Source organism: Equus caballus, chromosome 9 (assembly GCF_041296265.1).
Source record: "Equus caballus isolate H_3958 breed thoroughbred chromosome 9, TB-T2T, whole genome shotgun sequence".
NCBI classification, from domain to species: domain Eukaryota; kingdom Metazoa; phylum Chordata; class Mammalia; order Perissodactyla; family Equidae; genus Equus; species Equus caballus.
In genome coordinates, this window is record NC_091692.1 from 70482910 (window position 1) to 70503317 (window position 20408).

General features: G+C 33.7%; 1 long non-coding RNA gene across 1 annotated transcript in view; it reads right to left on the reverse strand.

Annotated features, from left to right (window-relative positions):
- The window catches only part of LOC111775098 (uncharacterized), a 103809-nt gene that overhangs the window by 40290 nt on the left and 43111 nt on the right, over window positions 1–20408 (reverse strand). The window contains exon 2 of the long non-coding RNA XR_002810597.2: window positions 678–744. This is a non-coding gene — a long non-coding RNA (uncharacterized lncRNA). The remainder of the gene's footprint in view (window positions 1–677; window positions 745–20408) is intronic.

The window sequence follows — 20408 nt, forward strand, 5'->3', positions numbered from 1 at the left end:
TAGAAAGAAAGAAGAAAAGAAAGGGATGTGACTATATCAGGAAGGTTAAAATACATTCCAGGAAAAGTATATCAGAACTTATGTCAGCCAAAATCTTGGTACTTGGGTATCTCTTGCTGGAAGGCAAGAAAAAAGGACTTGAAAACAGGTTAGATTAGGGTCTAACAACAGTGGCTTTTGACACATCTACAAATTATATCCTGTAGAAATTTATTCTTATCCTATTGATCAAGAAAGCACAAATACACTCAAGACTCATTCATATAGATCATATAATTTGTTTTATCTCCATTGTTCTCCATCAGCTTCTCCTTCCTTAGTAATTTGCTTTTTTTGCATGTCAAATTTTAGAATAGATTTTAATATCTTTTGGTTCTGTGCACAGATATGTCTTGTCTATGCAACTATTAATAACACTTAATTTGTCCTAAAGTCCAACATTCTATCATTTGTTGATAAAAAAAAAATTTATCTTCTCTATTTTCCCCCATTTTTGCATTTCTGACATATATAAATTCAATGTGAATGATTACATACAGAAAAATTTTGACATGAAATATAAATGGCAGTTTTTCTTTTAAATTATCTTACTACATCACAAGTACCTCGACTTAATTGAAATACGTTGCATGGACAGAAAGCATTAAGAACATCCACTGACTGAGGCTTCTGCTTACCTTCTGGCTTCTAAAAATGCATCAGCCTCCGTTGCAAAGACTTCTGATTTTCTTCTGTTGTAAGCCACTGTCAAAGAGAAATGAACAATTGATGAAGCATACTATTCATTTATTTTTTCCAGTTCAAATATCAGTGATTTACTATTCATAACCCTGATGTTGCCCTCCTTCAAAGATTATTTGTTTAATTTTGTTTTTACTACACCAGTAATATGTTTTCTGAGAATAAATTGACTTTTCATATTTAGAATGTGTTTCCTGTGACCAGTGGTTCAAAGGAAGCATCTGTCACATTATGTCAGCTTTTCCTCTCTGATCCCCTAGGGGGATGTTCTGAATCATTAGTTTATAATCAGTTTTTGTTTTTAATTAAATATCAGCCATATGACTGAGTCAGAGAGAAATACGATTTTGCTCTTGGTCTCCCAAATAAACAGATGTATGCAAATAATGTTTTGCAGAATATATGATAGACTAATGGAATAAATTTTATAAGAAAAGCATCATTTGGAGCTTTTCATACATAAAGTACTTTCAGGAAATCAGGAAAAAGTTTGAATTGCATAATATCAAAATCAGCATATTATTGATCAAGTAATTGCTATATATTTAGACTGCAATAAGTATAATACACAAATTGATTTTAATTATTAATGATGCAATATTTTCTTTATTAATTTATTCAACCAATTATTCAATTAGTCCATTAACAGATCTGTGAGACTGTGAGAGTATGATGGTATGTGAGTGCATGTATGTGCGTGTGTGTGTATGTGTGCGCACGTGTGCAAGTAGCACCTATCACACATTTCTACTCTACATTCAAAAGCTGCAGATAGAATCTAAACTAATATAAATTGCACTGCACAAGTGAAGATGATACTACCAATTAGCAAAAGCCCCCCAAGATATACTTTTATTTGGCTTGGTTTAAACATGAACACAAAAACCTAGTAAGTTTTACATTTAATGAAAAGCAAAACATAGAAATTAATGTGAAATATTTATTTCCAAGTAACCAAATATATATTTTTAAAATAGTTTTGAATGAGACTACCAACATATTTCTTGATCTTTGGATAGAATAATTTTATTGGCATATATGATAAAGAAAAAAGGCAAGTATGAAATTATAAAACAACTCTATGCAGATTCAATAACTAAATTGTTATTAAGCACATATATGCTTATTATATATATTATACATATATCGTTACATATCATATACAGAGAGAGAAATAAAAATAAAGGAAATTGATCTTTAAGTGAAGACAGAAAGAAAATTAGTGAAACAAATCTAAAAAACGTCTGATGGAAAAATTGAAAATCATAATAGAAACATAAATTAGAAAACAGAATTTTTCAAACATCTTATTCTGTATAAAGATCTGAAAAAAATCTGTTTTTTTGAAAAAAAGCAAAATAGAAAACACAACTATTCAAGTATACATTGTTAAGAATGAAATATGTTATATAATTCCAAAGATGAGATTAAACATTTACTCAAATCTATGGTAATTAAATTCAAATCTCAAAGAATTCTATTTTTTGCAGAAAATAAAATGGACAAAGCCAACTCAGTAGGAGGCACAGAATGAAAAGATCAAGGCCCTTAAAAGGAAATTAATTTTTTCCCCACAAACTGTGTCTTTATGTACTTTGGATCTTCTATGTTTATGGTAAAATATTTCGGAAACATTGTTTGCTTACATAATATGGTTTAGTACAAAAAGACCAAGGGTTATTCTACACATGATGGCAACATAGTTACAAAAACTTTCCCTTTCCCCAATTCTCTGTAACATAACAAAATATTATATAAAAACTTACATTTTTGCAATTTAAATATTACATAGGTAAACGTTTACAAATCTTTACATATTCATGCTATGTTCTGGGAGCACTGCTTTGCTCCATCTCCTGCTTCAATGGTTTACTTTTCATTTATATCCATCACAGCTAGGATTTATCATAACAAGCATTGTTTCCATTTCTGTACCGGTTAGGGTACTTTCAGCTTTGAGAAATAGAAATTGGCTCAGTTTTGCCTCCAACTTCCCCTTCGTCGCATTGTTTGTTTTGCTTTTCTGCTTCTTTGTTTTGTTTTGTTTTACTCTTCTCTTAGACGTTTGCATGATTTTCAGCCTGTTTTCCCTCAAGGTTTTAAAATGGCAGCCAGTCGAGTTTGAAACTAAACACTTTCAAGTTCAGGAGGAATGAGAAAGGAAAACAAATCAGTAAGACAAAACAGACGTGAACGAAAAAGTCACCCCAATATCCCTGGGGTATAAACTATAAAGCCTCCCACTAAACCGGATTGCAAAGAATTAAGCCAGTTTACTAGAAAATAGAATGAAATAATCAGCATAGATGAATGACAGGCTCATACTAGAAAAAGGAGTGAGTTTGTCTTCTGCTTAGTCACATGCGGAAATAGCTGAACAAGTACATTTTACTATCAGCAGGTAAAATAGCACAAATGAGTGATGGTTAAATAATCAACACTTAAATTCCTGGTCAGCCCTTTTCAAAAACGTGATTGTTCTTGTTTCTAGAATAATATCACCTTATTTCTCTTGTTATATTAATCACACTCATTTTAATGTCTTGGCATCTCATTTATTAAGACTTTTCTTGTTATTGCTGTTGATGTTGCTTTTTTGTGTCTTATTTTCATCCTTCCTTGGAAGTCTACTGATTTGCTTCATATTGACCTCTGATTGTATGAACACCTGGCACTTGCCCACTGCTGCCAGTGTTTTTAAGAGAGAAAAGTCTAAGACCTACGCACAAGGGGTTGTCGGATTATAGAATCTCTATATAACATCAAAACACCAAAGGATTTATGAAATCGCTTTTACAACAGCTCCTCGGAAGAACAACAAATTCCACTTCTCAGAACAAAAGTAACAACAAAATATTCCTAACTAAAGAAGAGACATGGCTAACCTTGAGGAAATGCTCATTAAAAAATATAGTAATAGCAGAATTTAAAAAGGAAAGAGAAAAGGAGGCAGAAAAGTAGGTATAGGGCCAAAACAGTTTACAATTATAGGAAGAAGGAGGAGATTTCAAAGTAGAGGGAAGAATTGATAATGCCAAGTGCTGTGCGGATTGACGAAGAAGAAAACCTCTAAAAGATATTCACCTTGGTCTTTGGAAATCATTGGTGTTCATTTAAAGCGTTCTTTTGTTCAGTGATGGCCACAGATTCTATTTACAAAGAAGTTAAAGATAAAGTAATTACAAAGAAGTAAGAAGCTGTGTTTACCATCTACATATATGAAAAATCTGGCAATAAAACAAAGAAAGTCTGGATGATAGTCTGATGGGGTGACAGAATTATATAAATATTGTATTTATAACAAGACGAAAGTCTACCGAAACGTGGTAGTCAAGAAGGAAGGAGTGGTGGAGGCAAATGTCTAAAATATATGTCTTAAGACGGAGTAGCATTGAATATTTAAAGCCTCAGGGAAAGCTTTGGAAAGACATTCCCCATGGAGAGTATATACAATACATAAAATGACTGCATCATTTATTATATATACAAGGAGATTTTTGAGAGTGAAGTGGGACTATTAATTATTACAATAAGGCATGAACCCAGATTGTCCAGGCAACCCAGTCCATATGGTCCTCTCTTCTAATATAACACAACAGTTTCCTGCAAAGCTCAGATTTAATGTGTCAGTGAGCAGCTAACCGGCAACCAAAATTTCTATTTTTCCTTAGTACTACTTTTCCAAGTCTCCTTTGGAATTCTGTAGGCTTGAGGTCTAGTACTGATGGACTGAGAAAATAAATGATATGACCATCCAGAACTGGCCCACAAAAATCTCCTATGTGCTATTCTCCGTGTTCTTTCCCGTTTGGTGGCTTGAGTTTTTTTGAAAGTCTAACGTTAATATGGCAGATCCAGTAGACTGAATTAGCATGAGTTATGAATAAATGATGAGAAGTAAAACTCATGTTTGGAGCTGTAGGTTAATTAGAATCTTCTACTTGTTTTAGAGACATGATACATTTGGAAGCTTGTTAAACAGCTATTATTCTAAGCAATACAGAGTTCTTTTCAATACAACACTTCAGACAATTACTACCAGTGGATTGACATGAACATAAAGCAGAATTCCATTAACTATTTTGGTGGTAATGGATGAGACAGAAAACATAGATTAATATTGAGAAAGGAAATGGACACCTTATCTCAGATATAGGAAGAGCAAAGAGCAAAAGGGTACAGAGAAAAGAGAGTCCAAGAACAGGGAATATAACTTAGGCTGGATAATTTTATTTTATTCATCCTGCTGAAGTAGACTGAAATGAAAATTATTACTCAAACAATCACAACTTTAAGGATTTATTCTACAAGTGTAAGTAGTTTTTTAATAAATTTGTTTGCATCTTAAGAATTGTTTAAACTACTAATATATGAAACATCTAGTTTTGTCCCCACTCCTCATATTGTTGACAATTTCGATGTAATCTGGCAGAAAAAAATTAACCCTAAACCTTACACCAACACCTGTATCAGTCTGGAGGTGAACACAACAACAATAACTAAAACACTGCAAATTCATGGTGGTGGTCGGGATTCAGGGGGGAGCTATATGTAAACCATGCTAGGTATACATTAATCAAGTGAAGTGCTGTATCCCATCTTTAATGTAAAAAATGCATGGCCAGTCAATCTTGAAAGGTTACATACTGTATGATTCCAACTATATGATATTCTGGAAAAGGCAAAACTACGGATACAGTAAAAAGATCAGTGGATGCCAGGGGAAGGAGGGATGAATGGGCAGAGCACAGAGGATTTTTATGGCAGTGAAACAATTCTGTACGCATAATGATGGATACATGCCATTATAAATCTGTCAAAACCCACAGAACATCACCAAGAGTGAACTCTAATGCAAACTGTAGGCTTTGCGTGATAATGATGTGTGTATGTGGGCTCATCAGTTGTAACAAATGTACCACTCTGGTGAGGGATGTAGATAATGGGGAAGGCAGTGGGTGAGGGGTGCAGGAGGTGTGTGGGAATTCTGTACTTTCTGCTCAATTTTGTTGTGAACCTAAAACAGCTCTAAAAAATAGTCTATTAAAATATTTTTAAATGCACGGCATATGAAAACAAATCGAAGCACTTCAAAAAGTTGTTAATTGAACAGAATTTTAATAGCTGCTTAAAATATTCAATAGTTTACAAAAACCAGTAGGTGTCTCTCATGCTCTATATATTTTTTTAAAAGATAATAACCTCAAAAACTAATGCACATGTAAAGGGTGAAACAGTATAATGGTAAGCAAAGGAAAAATAATGACACCTTATTCTTCAGTTTATTTTTGGCTATGATGGCAGGTTTGCTTATTATCTTTTAATATGCACAAACAGCATATTACATATTCAATGCTGTGGCAACTTAGACAATCCTTGACTTGTATAATACATTTGGAGATCTCCCATTTCATATTTGTAACCACATTACTTCTGTTAAAATTAATGGAGTTCCATACAAATTTGCAGCATTCTGGAAATCATTAGGGATAACCCATGATCCATACATATATTCTTTAAGATGCCTGTCACATTTAATCAGGGTCATCATATTTTACACATGCATGACCTTGTTAATTTCTATTTTTTCTACGTGCCTCATTGGAATAAAGCATTTATCAAACTAAACAGATACACTTGCATCTGTAAAATTCACAAACGTTCATTAAGCCATGAGAAAGGGTCTGTTTTCAAGCCAAGAGGCAATTTTGTTTATCCGATAGGTGCCTAAATGCATGGACTTGATTCCAAATTCTATCCTAGGCACTAATTACCATGTGCGCTTGGAGATGAATGCAAAGAAGTCACAAGAGAAGATGCAAAGTATTTGGACAAAAAGTAAAATTGAACAAAATATGTGCAATTAATGAAGCAAATGGTGAAAAGCATGTATATGTAATTTTAAATTTAAGGGCGTGAAGTTAGAAAGGAAATTATTCCTTTTACTTGCCAGAGCAGCATTCTTCTCCAAACTTCTGGAGATACCAGTGCTAAAATTTAAATAAATATGATTTTTTAAAGTTGTAATTATAGCTCCATGGATAAAAAGACCTCGCTAAATCTTGGTTTTGAGTGTATCTAAGGAGAATGACAGAAAACTTCATAGTAAATAGGAATTGGCCTTATTTCTCAAGATCTAAACTTAAGAACTATTATTTCTTAGAATATTAAGATAATTACACATCGTGGGCTCAAATTCTACCTGAGTCAATTAAATTTATTTTCATATGGCTAAAGGATGAACAATTAACATTGGTCTTTCATCTTATAGTCTCATATAGAGCAGGCAAAAGAATGAGATAGTTGTGCCCAGCTCAACACCACAAGAGATTCAGTGGAAAACAGGGAGAAACCTTGTGTTTTATTAAGTCTCAGACAATTTGTAGCTGTGTAGTACTGGTAAAGTATATTGGCTGTTCTGAAGCTTAGTTTCTTCACCAGTAAAATGTAGGTGACAGTGACATCAGCAAGATGGCAGAATAAGAAACCGTGAACCCTTTTGTCCCATGGAAACACTGACCCAACAATACATGGACCAATTCCATTTGTGAGAAGACCAGGGACCAGTTGAGAGGCTCCTGTATCCTGAGTGAGTGTAAAACTAGCTATATAGAATCCGGTAGGAAAATTTGTGGCAGGAAATAACTCTACTCCTAAAGTATTTCTATGCCTAATGTAACTCTACTCCTAAAGTACCCAGAAAAAGAACAAACTAAGCCCCAAATTAGCAGAATACAGGAAATGATAAAAATCACTGCAGAAACAAAGGAAATAAAGAATAGACAATCGAAAAAAATCAACAAAACTAAGACTTGGTTTTTTGATAAAATCAATAAATTAGCTGGATAAGAAAAAAGAGACAACTCAAAATCAGAAATGGAGACATTACAACTTAATTATCTTTCACATAATTACTTCAGTATTATAACACAATGCACACCATCATGAACTGTTAATCTTCACATGTCATTTGCAGCTACAAGTATAGTGTTTCAGGGAAATTGTACTAAGTACATTTCCATTGTTAAAAATATCAATGTGTTTTGAAAATGTGAATTTGACATGGGTCTCTGTCTTCGAAGGAGTTGATATGTGTTACTTCAATTTTAAATATTTAAGATTAGACAGCCAAAAGCCCACATATTTGGTTTTTTTCTAGAGGCTAAGAGCAAGAGTTCTTCTCTTGAAAATTTCCTTTAAGATTAAAAGGTTTGTGGCTATAAAATAAGGTAGTTGCAGAATGTATAAATATATACTGCTTTCAATTGTAAGGGATTCTTTTGGATTCTTTTTATCACCACTGTTTAAGGATTCCAATCATACATTATCTTCAGTTTTATAAATGAAAATAAATATATTCAAACTCCTATCTTCTAAATTCATTTAGACACATAGTCATTTCACTGGTCTGATAAATATTTTCTATTATTTTATTTTCCAAATACATCATTTTGAACAGTTATAACTGGGTGAAATTACATACTAAAATTGTGATCTTATGATAATCATTTTAGATTTGACTGCTTATTTTTGACATCATAATTCAGTGCCTCCAATCAAATTTCTATCATTGTTTCTTTGTGTGAGTAAAGATATTTTTATATATTTTTTCTGTAACAGTTTGAAATTTACAATATTTCAACATTAAAATATAGACTATAAAATGTCCATATATTAGAAAAAATAAGAAAAATGTTAGGTAGTGTAAACACCCTAACACATTGCAACAATTTACTTCAAATTATGTACATATATATACAGACATATATATATAAATATGTAAAATATACACATAATCACTTATCCTTAATGCACTATGATCCTGATAATTCTATAGACCTAATTATGGAGACGATGTTGGAGATATTTCTATTACTATTTTACACTCTATTATGTGTGTCATTCACAGTGTGAAAAATTTTCACTATCTGAAATAACACTTGTAATAAGTAAGTTATATGACACTCCTCTTTATTGTAGTAAAAAACATAACATGAGATCTACCCTCTTAAAAAATTTTGTACAGTACAGTATTGTTAACTGTAAGCACAATCTTGTACAGTGGATCTCTGGAACTTTTTCATCTTGCATAATGAAACTTTATGTAACTACGTGCTACTAGGACCAGTCCAACTGACCCCACCTTATCAACAGAGTAATTAACAGTTGTCTTTCAGGAACTGAGAGTCCTCCCTTGTCCAGCTCAGGCCAGTTGAGACCACCAACCCACCAACTGGTCAACTGGGCCTGTGCAAATGCCCCAAAAATGACCTTTTTGACCTCAAAGGGATGAAAACTCTACCCTCAGTCATGCTAACACCACCATTTTGTGAATGTGCATCCCTGAAGAGCCATGAAGCTTGACTATGCTTATGCAGACCATCAGTTACCTCACTTCTCCTTACTCCAATCACCTTTCTTCACACTTCGGACCACCCTGCCCTTCACCCCATAAATTTTGCCCCAAGCCCTGGATCAGGGAGACAGATCTGAGAGCATACGTCTCCTGTCTCTTTGCAGATTGATCTAGCAATAAAGCTGTATTCTTTTCCCAAAAGCTGATACCATAATAATTGGCTGTTTTATGCACATTGGGTAAGAGAACCCAAATTTTGTGCTGTAACATTTATAATCATTTAACAGCTGCTCTCCATTTCCCTCTCCCTCTAGCCCCTGTCAACTACTACTCTATCTTCTGCTCCTAAGACTTTGACTACCTTAGATACCTCATAAAAGTGGAATCATGCAGTATTTGTCCTTTTGTGATTGGCTTGTTTAATTTAAAATAATAATCTCCAGGTTCACCTATGTTGTTGCAAATGACAGGATTTCCTTCTTTTTCTTAAAGCTGAATAATATTCCATTGTATGTGTATAACACATCACTTCATCAATTCATCCCTCAATGCACATTTACCTTTCTTCTGCAACTCGGCTATTACGAATAATGCTTCAATGAATATGGAGGTGCTAATATCTCTTTGAGATCCTGATTTCAATTCTTTTAGACAAATATCCAGAAGTGAGAATGCTAGATCACATGGTATTTCTACTTTTTACTTTTTGAGGAACCTCCATGGTATTCTCCTTACAGGATGAACCATTTTATATTACCACCAGTAGTATATGAGTTCCAATTTTTCCACATCTTTACTATATTTTGATTTTGTTTTTTTGATTAATAGCCACCCTAACAAATATGAGGTAATATCTTATTGTGGTTTTGATTCTCACTTCCCTGATGATTAGTGATGTTGAGCTCCTTTTCATATATCTGTTGGCCATTCTATGTCTTCTTTGGATAAATATCTATTCAAGACCTTTGCCCATCTTTTAATCATGTTATTTGGGAATTTTTGCTTTTGAGCTGTTGGTGTACCTCATATATTTTTGGCAATAATACCTCATCAGATATGTGGTTTGCAAATACTTTTTTCCAGCTTTTCAGGTTACCTTTTTATTCCGTTGCCTAAATTTAGTAGCATATCCCTCTGTGTAAAGCACTGCGTTGATTTTTCTAGGTCACAATGTGATATTTTAATATATAGATTCAGCTCATTTTTTTTCCTGAATTGTAAGTTAATTACATTTCTCATCTATTATTTTAGTTCTTTTTATATGCAACCACGATTATGTTGAATCTCCTTTGCCAATATTTCTCTAAACTATTAATATATTATGTCATATGAAAGTAAAACAAGCAAATAACAACAACATGACTTTTTTCAAGGAAGAAAATTACTTGAAAACATAGGGACAGAAGATTTTTCTGTATATGTTGTTACATTAATACTTCAGAAGGCAAATTCTTATTTTGATGTAATCCACTGTAAATGTCAAATGGATAGTTTAGTGTTTACTTTCAAAAATGATAATGTTTCTTATATTAACCTAGAAGAAAGGAGAAGATGCTCTTAAAAACAAACTATGATATAAACAATAAAATGCGACAATAAGAAACTACTTTAAAATAAAATAACATTACAACATGCGATCTATAATATTAATCAACATAAAGTATTTGCCTTTAAAAAGACAATTATAATCTTAAATTAGAATAGTTATTCATAGAGAGTGGTATATGTAAAATCTAAGTATTATATAAAGGAAGTGATTGTGCAGAATTGTTTTAAATATTTCACTTGTCAGGGCTGGCCCCGTGGCTGAGTGGTTAAGTTCGTGCGCTCCACTGCAGGGGGCCCAGTGATTCGTTGGTTTGAATCCCAGGCGTGGACATGGCACTGCTCATCAAACCATGCTGAGGCAGCATCCCACATGCCACAACTAGAAGGACCCACAACGAAGAATATACAACTATGTACTGGGGGACTTTGGGGAGAAAAAGGAAAAAAATAAAAAAATCTTTAAAAAAGAATTTCACTTGTCACGTTTTTCATTAAAAATTCAAAAAAATAATATTTCAAATTTTTTCTATATCCATACTGATGTTACCAATATAATAAAATTATATTAAACTAATGTTACCATTTAATTACTTTCAGGGAAGGGAAAAAAGCTCAATTTCAATTATGCTGAAAAAGTAAATAATTGTCTTTGATAGACACCCTTTAATGTTCAGCTTTATATACCTCTATTACATCCAAATCAAAATTAAAGATCAACATCATGTTGAAAAGGTCCATTAACTACAAACTAGAAATTTACTTGTGAAATTTAGTTTGGAGAATGACTCTGGGAAGGAGAAGGAATGAAAGCGAAGAGGCGCTCCATGGATCTTTATCTATAATATTCCATTATACATATATATTCATATCCTGAATAGGTTATGATAAAATAGTACTATCTATTCATTATTGTTTGATGTATAGTTTTTATATTATTATTTGCAATTTTTATTTAAAACTTAAATGATTTTAAATTATTTAAAATTGGATTTGCCCCCAAAAAGTGTTCAAGTCCTAAGCCCCAGAACCTGTTAATATTCTGCTTCACGTGGCAAAAAAAACTCTGCTGATTTGATGAAGCTAAGGAATTGGAGATAGGGCAATAATCCAGAAGTTTCCAGGCGGGCCCGATGTAATTAAAAGGGTCCTTACAGGAGAGAGTCAGGAGGGTCAGAGTTAGAAAAGGTGATGTGATGAGGGAAGCAGGAGAAAAGAAGATAGAATGATGGAAATAGAAGTCAGAAGTCAGTGATGCAGGGCTATGAAGCAAGAAATGTAGCCGGCCTCTAAGAGCCGGAAAAGGCAAGGAGACAGAGTTGATTCTCCCTTAGAACCTCCAGAAGGAAGACTGTCTGCTGACTCATTTTAGATTTCTAACTTCCAGAACTATACATTTACATTTTACATAAATTTATGTTGATTTAATAAAAAAAAATTGTGGTAAGTTGTTACAGAACGAATAGATAACTAATACAAAAATATATGTAAACCTTTATGCACAATTATAAACCACACAAAGTAAATTTTTCATACACATTCACACATACACAATAACTGGTTGACTTGAGTGACCAGATAGGCTTAAGTCATTTTCTTTGAGTCTGTATGTATGTGTGTGTATTTTATAATTAAGATCAACTAAAACTTCATGATTTCCCTCTATCCAGCATCCTAACATCTCATCTCCTAGCATTATTATACTTTCAAGAAGGAGGGGTGAGGAGGTGGAGGAGAAGGGGGAGGAGAAAGAGGGGAGAGGAAGAGGAAGGGAGAGGGAGAAGAGAAGGAAACAAAGCAAGATCCTTTAATCCATTAACTGTTTAATATTTGAAGATCTATTCAATGTGAAGATGTTTAAATAACTGTATAACATAAACCTATAAATAATACTTATCAGTGTCTTCGCCATTTGATAGATAAGTGTAAAATGAGGAAAGCATAGGGCATTCTGTGTGAAATTGAGGTTAGTAATTTCATAGCAGGAAAGAAAAAGGAGACTGCACATGGACAATAAACTTGACAGACTTCATAAGATTTCCTTGGGTTGACTATGTTTGCTTCAGTTGGCCCAGAACAAACAGATGCACCTGATTAGGGCAGGTTTTTCTCAGGCGGCTGCAAACTAGACGGTCTGCTTCACGAGAGTTATGAAGATTTTTTAAAAATTCAGCTGAGTTACTGTGAAAAGACATTTTCTACAGAGAACACACTAATTGAAGCATTACTACATAGTTTCTATTAAAACCTTTCTATATTTCACAAAACTGGATATGTCCATATATATTCGGCAGTTTCTCAATAAATCTCTTTAACCTTAAAGTAAAAGAAGACCAACTGTATAACAGTAAACGTTAAATTTTTGAGGAGTTCACTTTTATTTTATTATTTTCCCTTAATTTGTCTATTTGTTTTATTCACTATTGCTTTCAATAGCTCATCAATAGATAATAGTTGTTTCCCTTGCCTTTGATTGAAATACTTCATAAAAACACTAATGTAAATATTTTTGAGTTAGAGAATGAATAATCATGAAGGCTTTAGTCTATAAAGAAAGAATTAAGCCCATCTAATATCTACAGAATCAAGAGATATTTCTGGATTTCAGCAATGCACACAAGCTTGGGTAAATTTAGAGGAATAAACAAGGCAGTTAAGAGAATTGGAAATAGACCATATGTGGATAATTAAAAACCCCAGACATATTTGTCATGTACAAGAGAAAATTCTGAGATAAGAGACAGAATACCAAAAACATATACTTGAGAATGAAAGAAAATGAAGTCTCTATAGCCACAATTGACAGAAAATATGAATCAGTTGGAGGTAGACTTTCAAAGAGTATAAACTATTCAAAGAGTACATATTTAAACTCAGGGCTCATGAGTTGCAGAGATGTGAAGTAATACAATCATACAGTGAATGTCCCTTCCCAGAAATGTTGTAGACTGGACTGTTGGATTAGTTTCTAATCCACTGGATGGATTAGAAAGTTTCTGGTTACATTGTGCCAACTATTAACTGTAAGGACAATTGTAAATTAAAAGTAAGACACTTAGTTGTCTTTTGAAAATAAGGGAAGATATTCCCCTCCCCTTCTTTTTCTTAGAAAGTTTACATAAGAAAACAACATTGTAAGTAATTTCTCTTCTCTTTGAAAGGCATATAATTTGAAAACAAAATAGACCTTTTGTGACCTTTGTGAACCAAGACCTATAAGTTGTGAACTCTGAGCTTCCTCAAGGACCTAGGAGCTATCTCTTTGAAATGTAAACATGAAAGAAGAAAACACCCCTATTTCCCAGTTTGGCGGGCAGTTAGGAGATTAAAGCTCAACTTCAATGGGCACATTGCTCCAAGTTGCAAAACTACCTCCTATCACAAAGATACAAGAAGTTTAGTTTTTTTCTGGATAGAATCAACAGGGTAACATGGATGGTCACCCCTATTATCATGTAAAATTTGCATGAATTATGTGTGACAGATCATACTGTCAGGTCCTCTTACTTGAGAAATAGCTATTTTTTATCAGGAAAATATGTATGCAATGAGTTGTATCTGCTTGATTTTATAAAGGAGTGAGATTCCTTTCTGTCTTGGCAATTTCTTTGTGGATTGCCTGTGATGTGCATCTCATTATAGTTTAATGCTTACTCAATCATAAAAGTATTTTCTTTCTCTACTACCTTTGTGGAGAAGATTTCTGGGTTGGGAGAAGAATTTGTTTTTAATTATAATTCCCAACATAACCAAATGAAAAGCTTCAACATTATCCTTTATCTGTCTATCCTCTTGGCAGCTGAAGGTGCACATATCAAAGGAACATTGAATCTAGTTCAGGATTACTAACTTATTCGACCAGTAGAATAGGGCAGAAGTGATCTTCTGGGACTTTAGTGGCAAAGGCATAGACACTCTTCCAGGAACTCTGGCATCATAAAAAGGCCAAGATACATGAAAACATTATGGTCAATAGCACTAGCTGAGCATCCAACTGACATCAAATATCAACTGCCACCCACGTTGAGGTCCCTCAGACTTCCAACCCAGGCTAGTATAGCTTTAGATTACTGCAGCCCTTGCTTCTGACTTCAATCACATGTGAATTCTCCATCTGAGTCCACTCAACCACAGAATTCTGGAAAATACTTTTAAATGTTTTTGTTTTATTGTGTTCATTTTGGTGCCTAAATTTTGGAGTAGTTTATTACAGCTAGCTAGAATATTGCCAAAAATACACTATAGCTTTCTACTAAACATTTAAGAAACAAATTATACAAATTCTTCACAAACTCTTTCAGAATACCGAAGTAGAGGAAATACTTCCTAACTCATTCTCTGAGGCCAACTTTGCCCTAATACAAAAAACAAAGACATTACAAGAAACTAAAACTACATACCAATATCTCTGATGAACATAAATGCAAAAATCCTCAACAAAATATTACCAAATCAAACTGAGCAATGTATGAAAAGAATTATACACAACAACCAAGTGGCATTTATCCCAAGTATACAAGGTTGATACAACATTCAAAAATTAATTCATGAAATCCATCACATCAACATTCTAAGAAAGAAAAATCATACAGATGCAGAAATAGCATATCAATAGATGCAGAAAAAGTATTTGATAAAATCCAATACCCATTCATAACAAAAACTCTCAGCAAACTAGGAATAGAGGGGAAATTCATCAACTTGATAAAGAACATCTTTAAAAAACCTATGGTTAAGATCATAATCAAAGATGAGAAACTTAAAGCTTTCCCACTAAGACTGGGAAAAAGACAAGAATGCCCCCTCATCACTCCTTTTCAACATTGCATTTGAAGTCCTAGCTAATGCAATAAGACAAGAAAAGGAGAAAAACGTTACACTAATTTGAAAGGAAGAAATAAAGCTGTCTTTTTTCACAGATGAAATGATTGTCTATGTAGAAAATCTAAATCAACCAAAAAACTCCTGCAACTAATAGGTGATTATAGCAAGGTTGCAGGATACAAAGTTAACATACAAAAGTCAATCACGTTCCTAAATACCAGCAACAAATAAGTGGAATTTGACATTAAAAACATAGTACCATATACATTAGCACCCACAAAAACGACATACTTAGATATAAATCCAAGAAAATGCATACAAGAGCTATACGAGGAAAACTATAAAACTCTGATGAAAGAAATAAAAGACTGAATAAAAAGATAGATTTCCACATTCATGGAGAGGAAGACTCAATATTTTCAGAAGTCAGTTCTTCTCAACTTGATCTAAAGATTCAATGCAGTCCCAATAAAAATCCCAGCAAGTTATTTTGTGAATATTGATAAACTGGTTCTAAAGTTTACATGGAGAGACAAAAGACCCAGAAAAGCCAATGCAATATTGAAGGAGAAGAACAAAGTTGAAGGACTGACACAACCCAACTTTAAGACTTTCCATAAAGCTACAGTAATTAAGACAGGGTGGCATTGGTAAAAGAACAGACAAATAGATCAATGGAACACAGCAGAGCTCAGAAATAGATGCACATAAATATAGTCTCCTGATCTTTCACAAATGACCAAAGGCAATAAAATGGAGCAAAAGACAGTCTTTTCAACAAATGGTGCTGGAACAACTAGACCTCTACATGGAAAAGACAAACAAAAAAACAAAACAAAACAAAAACCAAAAAACTAGACAAAGGCCCTACACCCTTCAGAAAAATTAACTTGAAATGGATTGTAGAACCAAATGTAGCATGCAAAGCTATAAAATAATGGGAGAAAGTACAGATGACCTTGGGTTTGACAATGGCTTTTTAGATACAACACCAAAGGCAGAATCCATGAAAGAAGGAATTGGTAAGCTGGACCTCATTAAATTAAAAAAAATTTCTTCTCTGTGAAAGACATTGTCAAGAGAATGAAAAGACAAGCCACAGAATGAGAGAAAATATTTTCAAAAAACACATCTGATAAATGACTGTTAACTAAAATATACGAAGAACTCTTTAAACTCAACAATAAGGAAAAAAAACAATTAAAAACTGGCCAAACATCTTAAGAGATACCTTACCAAAAAAGACATATGAGATGACAAATAAGCATACAAAAAGATGTTGCATATTCTTTGTCATCTGAGAAATGCAAATTAAAACAACAATGAGATACCATGACACACCTATTAGAATGGCCAATATCTTGAACACTGAAAACACAAAATGCTGTTGAGGTTGCGGAACAAGAGGGGCTCTTATTAATTGCTAGTGGGAATGCAAATTTGTGCAGCCACTTTGGAAGACTGTTTGGGAAGTTCTTAGGAAACTAAACATACTCCTACCACACCATCCAGCAATCACTCTCATTAGTATTTACCCAAAGAAGCTGAAAACTTATGTTCACACAAAAATCTACACACTGATGTTTATAGCAGCATTATTCACAATTGCCAAGGATCTGAAGCAACCAAGACGTCCTTCAGTAGAGAAATGGATACATAAACTGTGGGATATCCAGAAACGAAATTTTATTCAGTGTTGGAAAGAAATGAGCTATCAAGGCATGAAAAGACATGGAGTCTTAAATGCATATTACTTGGTGAAAGAAGCCTACATCTGGAAGGCTACATATTATATGATTCCAACTATATGACATTCTAGAAAAGGTAGAACTATGGAGGCAATAAAATGGTACATGATTGCCAGGAATTGGGGGGAGGGAGGGATAGATACATACAGAGGAGTTTTAGGATAGTGAAAATACACTGCATGATATTACAGTGGTAGGTAAATGTCATTATATCTTTGTTAAAACTCTTTGAATGAGGGGCCAGCCCGGTAGTGCAGTGGATAAGCGAGTACATTCCACTTCAGCGGCCCAGGGTTCTCTGGTTCGGATCCCAGGTGCACACATGGCACCACTTGTCAAGCCATACTGTGGTAGGCGTCCCACACATAAAGTAGAGGAAGATGGGCATGAATGTTAGCTCAGGGCCAGTCCTCCTCAGCAAAAAGAGGAGGATTGGCAGCAGTTAGCTCAGGGTTAATCTTCCTCAAAAAAAAAAAAAACAAAACTCATAGAATGTACAACAGTAAAAGTGATCTGTAATGTAAACTATGGACTTTGGTTGATTATGACATTTCAATGTAGGTTCATCCATTGTAACAAATATATCACTCTGGTGGGGGATGTTGTTAATGGGGAAGGCCACCTAAGTGTGGGGTGGGTATATGAGATATCTCTGTACCTTCCTCTCAATTTTTCTGTGAATGTAAAAGTTCTCTAAAACATAAAGTCTTAAAATATATAGTGTAACCATAAAAATCAGAATTTAATATTAATAATACTACTACTGTGTACTCGATAACCTCCATTCAAGCTTTACCTCCTATTCAGTTATGAGCTTTATAGTAAAAGGATCCATCCAGCATCACACCTAATATTTATCCGTAGTGTGCCCTTAGTCACCTTCAATCTGGAACAATTCCTCAGTCTTTTCATATCTTTCATAAGCTTAACATTTTGAAGATTACAGCTTGCCATTTTGTTGAGCATTTTAGTTTAGGTTTTTCTGATGTCTCTCTTCCCCCTCCCTCTGCTTAGATCTAGTTATGAATTTGGGGCAAGAACATCACAGAAATATGCTCTTAGCATTATATCTTATCAGAACTGTGGTTTTCATTCTATTTTATCAGGTGGTACAAGATTTGGATTTCTTCTATTACTGGTGATGTTATGGTCACAGGGCCACTATTATTACATATACTTATATTTAAATGATCCCATACTTGGTAAACACGTCCCATGCAAGCTTTCTTCTACAGTGTTTTAACACGTCCTCACCATTCCTCAAGCGCCATGACTTTCTGGACACATCCACACAAACATTCAAATATCTTTGTTCATTTATATTTTAGTTGTTTCTTTTTAATTTTTACAGCCAAATACATTAGTTCTTCAAACCCACGGATGTTGCCTCGTAGTACTTTTTGTTTAGCCCAGATAACTTTACTTTGGCTTGCTTGCTATAGACACTTAGGAGCCGAGAGCTGCTTTATTGGCTTTGTTGAAGTGTCTTTCCCAAGGCAGAGGAGAGCACAGCTCTAGTTCTACGGCCAGCCTATTTTTGGCCTCACTTCTGATGCTGAATCCCACTACTAGTAGTGCAGAGAGACCGGTGAACAGAGAAACGTGTAGGTGGTGGTGTTTAAAAATATATACCGCTGTTCGCCTGACTGCCTTCCTTTCTTTTCTTAGCTCTCAGGGAGAAAAAAAGAAAGGAAATGTAAATGTAAAAGTAGAAACTAATGGTTAAGTATATCCTAATTTTTTTTTAAGTTTATTTGAATTTGGAATAATGTAGCCATTTAAAACCTCTGGACTTATTTCCTGTCTGTAGATTTATAAATAAGAAAGTTTAGTTGATCTCTTCCATTTTCAAAATGCAGTGAGCCAAAAGTTGTCCAAAATATTCTGTTTCATCTTTCAGTGAGATTGAGATATCAGGAATCAGAACACAGATTCATCAGGGATTTTGAGATTCAGAAATGGAAGTTGACGTGTCAGTCACAGAGAACAGACAAAGCCAGTGACAGTATCTGAGGACTTATTAAGGGCCAAGTGCCCTCTGTGAGGTTCACATAAAGCTGTCCAAGCTGAATCTTTAATAAAGATCTTTCTCACAGATTATAACCAAATTTCCTCTTCAGCAATTTTTAAATAAAGTTCCTATAATGTTATGTAGGGAAAATCTCATATTTGTATTAATTTTCCAGGAAGTCTTGGTATCATGTACCAGCAAGTAAATAATTAATAAATATTTAATTTTTTTCAAATTTTATTCTTTCATATAAAATCAACCAAAGCATAGTTCAGAGGAATTTTTTTCCAACATAAAACCAACAATTTCACAAGCTGTGAATAACTGGGTGATTTTAAACATTCATAACTTATGACTATGTTGAAGTATGTGTAATAACAAACTCTAATCTGCCATCTTTCGTTGACTTCAAAACAATCATCTTTTCAAATTCAGATAAATTTCTTTAACAGGAACTGCATATAGAAATTTATATTATATCCAAAATTTGCTATGAATGCATATTTTTTCAACGTTTATTTTGCTTACCAAGTATGTTTAAAAACGCTAGTGTGAATTTTATAATATAAAAAGGTGAAACATTAAAAAATGAAAATATCCTGTGTGTACTATGACTATTGTTTCATTAAAAAAATGCTGATTCAAAGGAAACAAGTGAAAATATTCCACAAAATATCATATTGTCCCAGGAAGAAAATATCTATTAGAAGATTATTGATTTTCTCTTTAAATAAAGAATAACATGATTTTATTCTGCTCTGTCACTCCTCGATCTCACTCCTAGAAAGACGGCTCCCTGTGGTGCACAGATCTCTCGAGTTATTCACCGGTGCAGATGGATTCTGAAACTGCAGCCAGTTGCACGGGGATGTGCAGCTGACCTTTACCACCACAGTAGTATATGCTTCAACAGGATCCTCCACTGACAGACGACAAGTTTGTAATGCTGTTTTCACACAAAATATTTCTTAAAATTTCATTTAAAGTATTCAGAAATCAATAGAGATTAATAAAACAGTTAACATATTAACTGAGTAAGCTTGGTGAACTAGGTCCGTATACATGTGCAGCTTTTATGTCACATTTTTTGCTTTTTCATATCTAACTTTTTTTTTAACTAAATGTTGTGATACATCTTCCTAAACTTTGACATTTTGTACATTCTATTTTAATTCCCAAAGAT